At 38.2% G+C, this 7,283-nt stretch overlaps 1 long non-coding RNA gene across 1 annotated transcript; it reads right to left on the bottom strand.

Moving 5' to 3' along the window:
- Positions 1–2,026: 2,026 nt before the first annotated feature.
- LOC138978497 (uncharacterized) lies at positions 2,027–6,764 on the bottom strand. The gene is made up of 6 exons (XR_011459707.1): positions 5,846–6,764; positions 5,516–5,557; positions 4,910–4,993; positions 3,975–4,096; positions 3,308–3,354; positions 2,027–2,472 (listed from the first exon to the last, which is right to left on the bottom strand). It is a non-coding gene; the product is annotated as an uncharacterized lncRNA (long non-coding RNA).
- Positions 6,765–7,283: the final 519 nt, after the last annotated feature.

Raw genomic sequence — 7,283 nt, forward strand, 5'->3', positions numbered from 1 at the left:
TGTTTGCGCGAAAAAGGTGATGAAAAAAAGAACACAACCTGGTTTGATAACCAAATGATTGCATCCTTTAATGTGGAACAACGACACATCTGATAAACAAATAGCCAGTTTGTTACCAACATGAGAAACTAGGGTTTAGAATCGAAGCGGTAAAACCGGACGCTGTTTGTACACGTAAATCCGGAGAAGCTATCGAAGTAGGTGACATGTCGTTTCACTCCGAGTGTGCCAGCACCGGCCCTCTACCCGCCAAACCCCCACTAGGCAGGGAAAGTGATTCGACCTTGCATGACTGCAGGGCAAGTTCGATTTTGCTAGCTAAAATTGCTGCCTTGTCTAGATCTGGAACTTTTTCAATTGGATTTTTTTCTCTATTATACTGGAATAAGTGGGTGCTTTTCTAGATCTAAGCATCGACCGAATTAGATAAAGATGTTCCTTGCATTGCATTCTCCTAAATCTGTTATTCTAACCAGTTTGTTTAAGAATATGATTGTTCGGTTTTTTTGTTAAGCTTACACGATTTTTTTCTTTTTTAAGTAAGTGGTTTCACACGTACAACATGAGACCCACATGCACTAGACAATGGAAGTTGAGGTCCTCGTTCAATACCACAAATGCCAGTATTATATTTCAGACTCCTTTTGGAGGAATGTGTGGGGTTTGGGTGTTGAACTTGAAGTGGCAGATTGTTTGCACAGGTATGAATGTTCGTACGTTCGAACGCGCACACATGTATGCAGGCATTTGTTTGTCAAGCAGGAACATGCAACATTTTGTTGACCGTATGTGAGTGCGTGTGTAATAAAACCAACGACAAACAATACAAAAAGCTCCAGCTCTGCTTCTTCACCAGTCACAGACGCATTGCGTTGTTCAGCTTTCCAGAAATATATTAACTCAGTCAGAACCCGCTTCATGAATATTTTATTTCAGGAAAAAGTCAATCGAATCTACACAAAAAAAGGTTATTGCGCTGTTCTGTCTTTGAGACTTATCACGTAATATTGAGCTACTAGAAGAAACATGCCTGTGGCATAGTTTGACCCAACAGATAGAGAAGTCAACAGAGGTATTCTGCCGTCAGCAGCTTTATTGCTGTTTTGAATTTGATCTTGCATAATTTTATTACATAATTTTGCAACACACAAAGAAATCGTAATTGAATATTTTACGCAAAATTGAATAATTCGCAAACATGTTTGTATGAAGAAATATTATTTTAAGAAAATATGAGTGTGAGCCACTGAGGATGGACGTATTTTGAGTGAAGTAGCAGAAATTCTTTTTAAGTTCTTTAGCTACATGCACACGTTCTGTTAATTACGTTCTAATTAGCAGGGAGATCCAGATTAATAATACAGCTGTGACAGGTTGTGGTTTCCATACACACTTTGAATACAGGAAAACAAAACCAAAAACACAGTTAAAAAAAAATGTGCACATAGAATTAAATCATTAAAGTGTACAGAATAAAAGCAACATATGTACAAAAACAAATCTCGTGGTTCTCTTGTCAAACCCACTGTAGTAAGCACAGAATAGGAGAGAAGATTTTGGAGAAGGTGGCTTTACCTACTGAAGTAAATGATCAAGAGGATTCTAAGCATCCAGTGCTAAAGCTCTCAAATCACAAGACATACACACTTGTTGTGGCTATCCGAACTGTTGATTTAAAAAAAAACATACCTACAAATTGAAAACATCTATTACGAAATTATATATATTGTATGGATCTGTCTTTGTAAAATATACTGTACAGAAAATTTTAAATAATCTGCACAAATCTCGTGGTTCTCTTGTCAAGTAAAAAAACCCAAAAAACCTTGTGTTTTGTCTTGTAAATTATACTTTACTAAATGTGTACAGTATTCTAAGAAAAAAAAATTCTTCCTTTTTATCATATCAATTGCCTCCCTTGAATTTATTTTGTAAAATAATTCTGAGAAAAAAAGCTTTCTATTTAAAAGCAGTGCAATCAAGAAAATGGGTACAACCTGTGTGTATACCTTTATTCCTTATTCTTTTTATTTAATGGAGGATGTCACTACGCAGTTTTACTGATTTTAAAAAAAATTCGCTTCAAATTATCTCCCTTGAACAAACACTTCTTTTTACAATTAAATTTTGTTTACACGAAGAGGTAGTTTTAAGGGTATATACAAGAAAACAATATTGCAACCTTAGATGTATTAACATTTGGACTAATTCCATAAAAAAAAAATTCAAACTATAAATGATAAATCAAAATAAAACAGATTTTGGGGCTGTACACAAGCTAATAGGATTAAACACGAAAGTCGTACCCAAGAATCGTCAAATACTTTTGCTAACAGCTATACTTTAAACATAAGAAAATATGATCTGCATCTCTTGTTATGAAGATGATGGCACTGGTCCACCGAAGTGCATGCCATATATGCTTTACTGTGCGCTCTCCCTCTCAATGGTCTTTCTCTGGCTGACTCGATTCTGAGGAGATAAAAGAAAACACATTCAGTACAAGCTGTAAAAAATAACAACAAAACTAGTATTACTTAAAGTAGCTGCTGGTTTCTGAGTATTTGATTGAAGGCCCAATCCGACTTGTAAGAAGTTTGCCCGACTGTCGCAGATTTGGTCAGGTAATTGCATGGAGTAAAATCATGCCTCAATTTTGTAACATACAAACTGCAATATTCTAAGGCTCTGAGTGTGAGAATACATCGGCGCCACTTTTTAAAAACTTTCTTTTTGTGTGTGCGCATGTTTTAGTGCCAAAAATGAAGAGGCCGATTGCTCTCTCTGCAAAACTTGTGTGAAGCTTCAGAGCTCTATCAATGGTTTGAAAGAAAAAACATACTTTTCCATTTTTGACGTTCTTGTTCCCTTCCCTGTGAAATTTACTGTCCGTAGGTTACCGGATTTTGTTAATGTCAGTGAAAACCTCAACTATTCATTGCTGAGTGCCTAGTGATAGCTATCCCCCCCAACGACCTAGCACTGCTGAATCCTGATTCTTCCCATTGTTTGATTCTGTAATGAAATTGTGTAGTTGGTAGTTATGTGAGCTTCTTCTTGGGGTGGGGGGGTGGGGGGTGGGGGTAGGGGGTGGGGGGTGGGGGGTTGTTATTAAACCATCAGATTACAAAGTAAGACTTCATTGTAATGTGCAGATATTTGTTCAGGTGCCCACGATTTTCTATGTGAAAACATGTTGCTAACTAACATGAACCCAACCATAGCAACATGGTTTCAAATTCTCATCAGGCAATCACGGCTGACACAACACAGAACAGGTGGGAGAGACATAATTCAATTTACTCACCTTCTTTGCATTGTGAGACTGGCCATATGAATCTGCTGAAGTAGTTCCTGCACATATTTAATCAAATATGTATCTTAATAACGTGTTAATATCGCTTGTTCTAGCAAATCAGACTTGACAGTTTTCTGAAGGCTTGCACAATTTAAGAGCTTGCCTGTCCCCAATCATTACAATAAGAAACAACATCTAGTATGCAAGTATTTTCAGGGTATGAAGGTTTTAATATAATGTCGGTTCTTCTGGGGGCATGGAGAAACACCTTACACAAAGTAGAACATACACAACAAATTTCAAACAATTGAGGTCACACCATAGTTTTACTCACAAACAAACAACAGCAATACAATAAACAGTCTGCAAACGCCTACAGGTTGTCTACACTAGGTATAAAGAAACAAAGAAGCACATGAAGACGGGCTTTGTCAAGTAGACCATTATAGCGAATGAGCAACAGCTGATGATCCAAACCACCAAATTGACATGATTTCCCCTTATTCAGTTTGTGATTGTAGTCATATTGACGATGCATGACTTCAATTTTTCAAAGTAAGTCTCTTGGTGCGTTTACGGATACATTCATTGTCACAATTACGACATGCTAATGTCTAACCTGGGTAAACTTCAATTCATGACTTTTTTCAAACTGGCATAGAAATTATGAGCATACCAGAATTATTTTCCTGTTAGACTGTCTTCTTCTTTTTCTTCTTCTGCGTTCGATATTCAATTCATGGCTGTCATATCGTCAGGTCAGTGGCTGCCATGAAGTCTGCAGTCTTCAGTGTCGGACTGTCAAATGATATTGTAAATAACATAATTTTTGGGTAAAAAATCAAAAGGTATGAGAAATAATCCTTACTTTTTTTGTAATAACCCTCACCACCAATTGTTTTATTTCATTTCCATTTTAACAGATTTAGCACCTCTCCGAAAGCCAGAAATACACTTTAAATCCCCCCCCCCCCCCCTTGGCCCCCCCTTCATAAACTAATTAAATAACTAATTAAGAAAAAGATCCTTACATCATAAAAAATCAGAACCACCAAAACCACCCCCCCACTCATCCAATAAAACCTGAATACAAAAACACTTCAAAATAAAAAATGAAAACATTTAATTCCACTTACAAAATATAAAAGTTGTTATGCTTTATTTTCATTATCTGTTTACAAACACATAAATTGCTGTGCAAATCTTTTTAAAAACATCAATGCCTGAGACACCAGTAACCTGTTTATAGTGTTGACCTTGTAGCTTTTCAGTTTAAGAGGCTGTTCTGGAATCTGCACTAAAGTCAAAAATAACCATGAATACCGTGGGAAAAATATTACATCACCAAGACCGAAAAAATAACACCAACCGACACTCCTCACCCTTATTTCACCCACTATGCCAACCCAAAGACTGGAAAATAATAATCAAATACAGAATGAACAAAAATGCTTGATTTCATTTCTTCAATGATAAGTTGAAAATCTTCATTCTTCATAATAATGTTATTGGCATAATGTGTAATTGCCACAATTTACAGAGTTTAATGAAAAAATGATGCGATAAAAATCAAAGTGAAAACATTTGTTTATAAACTGATACCTTATTTACCTTGTGGCTTGCATTGTGTGCCCCATGTTTAGGAGCGGCTCAAACGTCCTCTGCTCCTCAGTCTGCAAGAAATTAAGCGATGGCCTGAAGGAGAATGGAAAAAAATCCTTTGTCAGCACCATGTGTATGTGTGTGGGTGGGTGTGTTAGATAAATAGGCGGGGGGGGGGGAGGTGCAATAGCTACCATGCCTAATGCAGTCTGCATAACAAGTGCAACACTTCTACAGAGCTTTTATGATACAAAGCTTCAAATAAGAAACACATTACAATCAAATGAAAGCTGAGCCTGTCATTGCAAAATAAGGAATATACAACAATCCAGTGGCATGTAAAATATTGTTCCTTCAGAAAGATGGCTCTGACAGCAGAAACAATTTAACTTGAAGTTTGAGTCCAAAATTATTTCTCTACATTAGTGAACGTACTTGCAGTAATACCCCTCACACATGAACTATTCACAGACTGAATAACAGTGTGTTCCCAATGTTGCTTCCGTGTATCGGTTAGATCCATCTCGGTTAGATCCATCTGCAGAGTACGGATTGTCATCCGTTTAATATTAAAAAGGAAAAACAATCAGAACTTGTCATCAGTGATCAACCTACCTTGCAAGAGTGGGGTGAAACACTCACTTCCTGCCAACATGTCTGCAAAAAAAAAGAGGAAACAATACCAATGGAAGCTTAAAATGGTTCTTTTGTTCAATATGTGTACACGTGCTTCATTTCTGGGGTGAAAGTGTAAAATATATCGATGGATTGATAGAACAATATTGCCTCAAGTTCACCGCACCAAAAAATACTTATCAATCAACATTGTCATCACTCGATCAGCTATTCCATCTCTTTCATAAGTGTGTGTGTGATGGTGTGAGCGTGTTTGTGTACGTGTGTGTGTGTGTGTTTGTGAACAAGCGTTGAAAAACGTATGTTTACCTTGCTCTAGATCTACCGACTTTCGTAGGCGGAGACTTCTCTGCCGTGACAGCGGCTTCGTTTCCCTGGCAGAATTCAACATCTTGTACAGATCTGCCGGTGATTTTCTTTTCCTCCGCTTCGTGAGTCACTTGATCCACAGATTTAACGAACATTGAATGTTCTTTTAGTTCTTGTGACGGAAGATCAAGGAATTAAGTGGGCATTCCTGAGTCCTCTGCTGGCTTCATGTCCACAAAGTAAATTGCACAAACCTGCAGGGTTTGGGGGGTAGTTTATTACTTTGAAGAAGAACAGCTAGTCGTCGCTGCCCGTTCAGCATTCTTCGCGCGACCTTTGTTTTGCAGAGGAAGGCATATGCAGTTTTTTTCCTGATGAATGTTGCCAGGGTGCACAAACTGAGAAAGCATTCCCGATTTTCCACAATTTTCTACTTCTTTACAGTCTTTTGCACAACATGATTTATAACTGCCGGTGTACGTCTAATTCATGATGCCAACCTGACAGCTGGGTCAAAAGTTACGTTCGAGAAAATACTCGTTGAACTAAGTTCCAAACGAATGTCAAGGCCAGTTCTTGACTGGGTTTGAACTGAAGTTGGGCTCCGAATGGAAATAAACACTTCCTCCAGCTGCGCGACCCATTGATAACAACAGTTGGAACTGGTAGGAAGATGAACAGGTCTTGCGAACTGGCTACACACTGTTACGGTTCAAGTTTAAGTTCAAAGTAAACACTCAACTGAGGTTGCAGGTAATGGCGGACTTGACTTCCTTCATAACCAAATATCACTCTTCTGACAAAAACACGCAAATGCTATGTTAAACCGGAAAATACGTAAACCGGAAAAGGAAGCGCATCAAAATCAAAATGGCAGCCCCCACTAATCCGAAAGGTCACGGAAAAAAGTCGTGAATACCCAGGAACTCTCATGAAAAATTTCATAAAGATCGGTTCAGTAGTTTACTCTGAATCGATCTACACACACACACACACACACACACACACACACACACACACACACACACACACACACACACACACACACACACACATACACACACACACACACACACACACACACATACACCACGACTTTCGTCTCGATTCCCCCCTCTATGTTAAAACATTTAGTCAAAACTTGACTAAATGTAAAAAGCGATAACAAAAATCAGCGGCGGTCTTTGAGGTTCGAAGTACAAGTGAGCTCATGCAAATTTAGCTAAAACTGGAGCAGCTAGGGGTGAAAACCTGACCAAGACAGCTCCAGATAGCTGAAACCTTTGGCAGAGCACGGTTTTCCACTTTCCCGACTTGCTTAAATGTTTCATAACTTGGCACCGAGACCCCAATATTGGCCAGTGATCACGTAAACAAAAATTGCACTGGATCCATAGAAGTAGCGTGAAAAAGCCAAGGATTCAAAGAAAGGCGCATT

This window comes from Littorina saxatilis, linkage group LG10 (genome assembly GCF_037325665.1).
Source record: "Littorina saxatilis isolate snail1 linkage group LG10, US_GU_Lsax_2.0, whole genome shotgun sequence".
Classification (NCBI taxonomy): Eukaryota; Metazoa; Mollusca; class Gastropoda; order Littorinimorpha; family Littorinidae; genus Littorina; species Littorina saxatilis.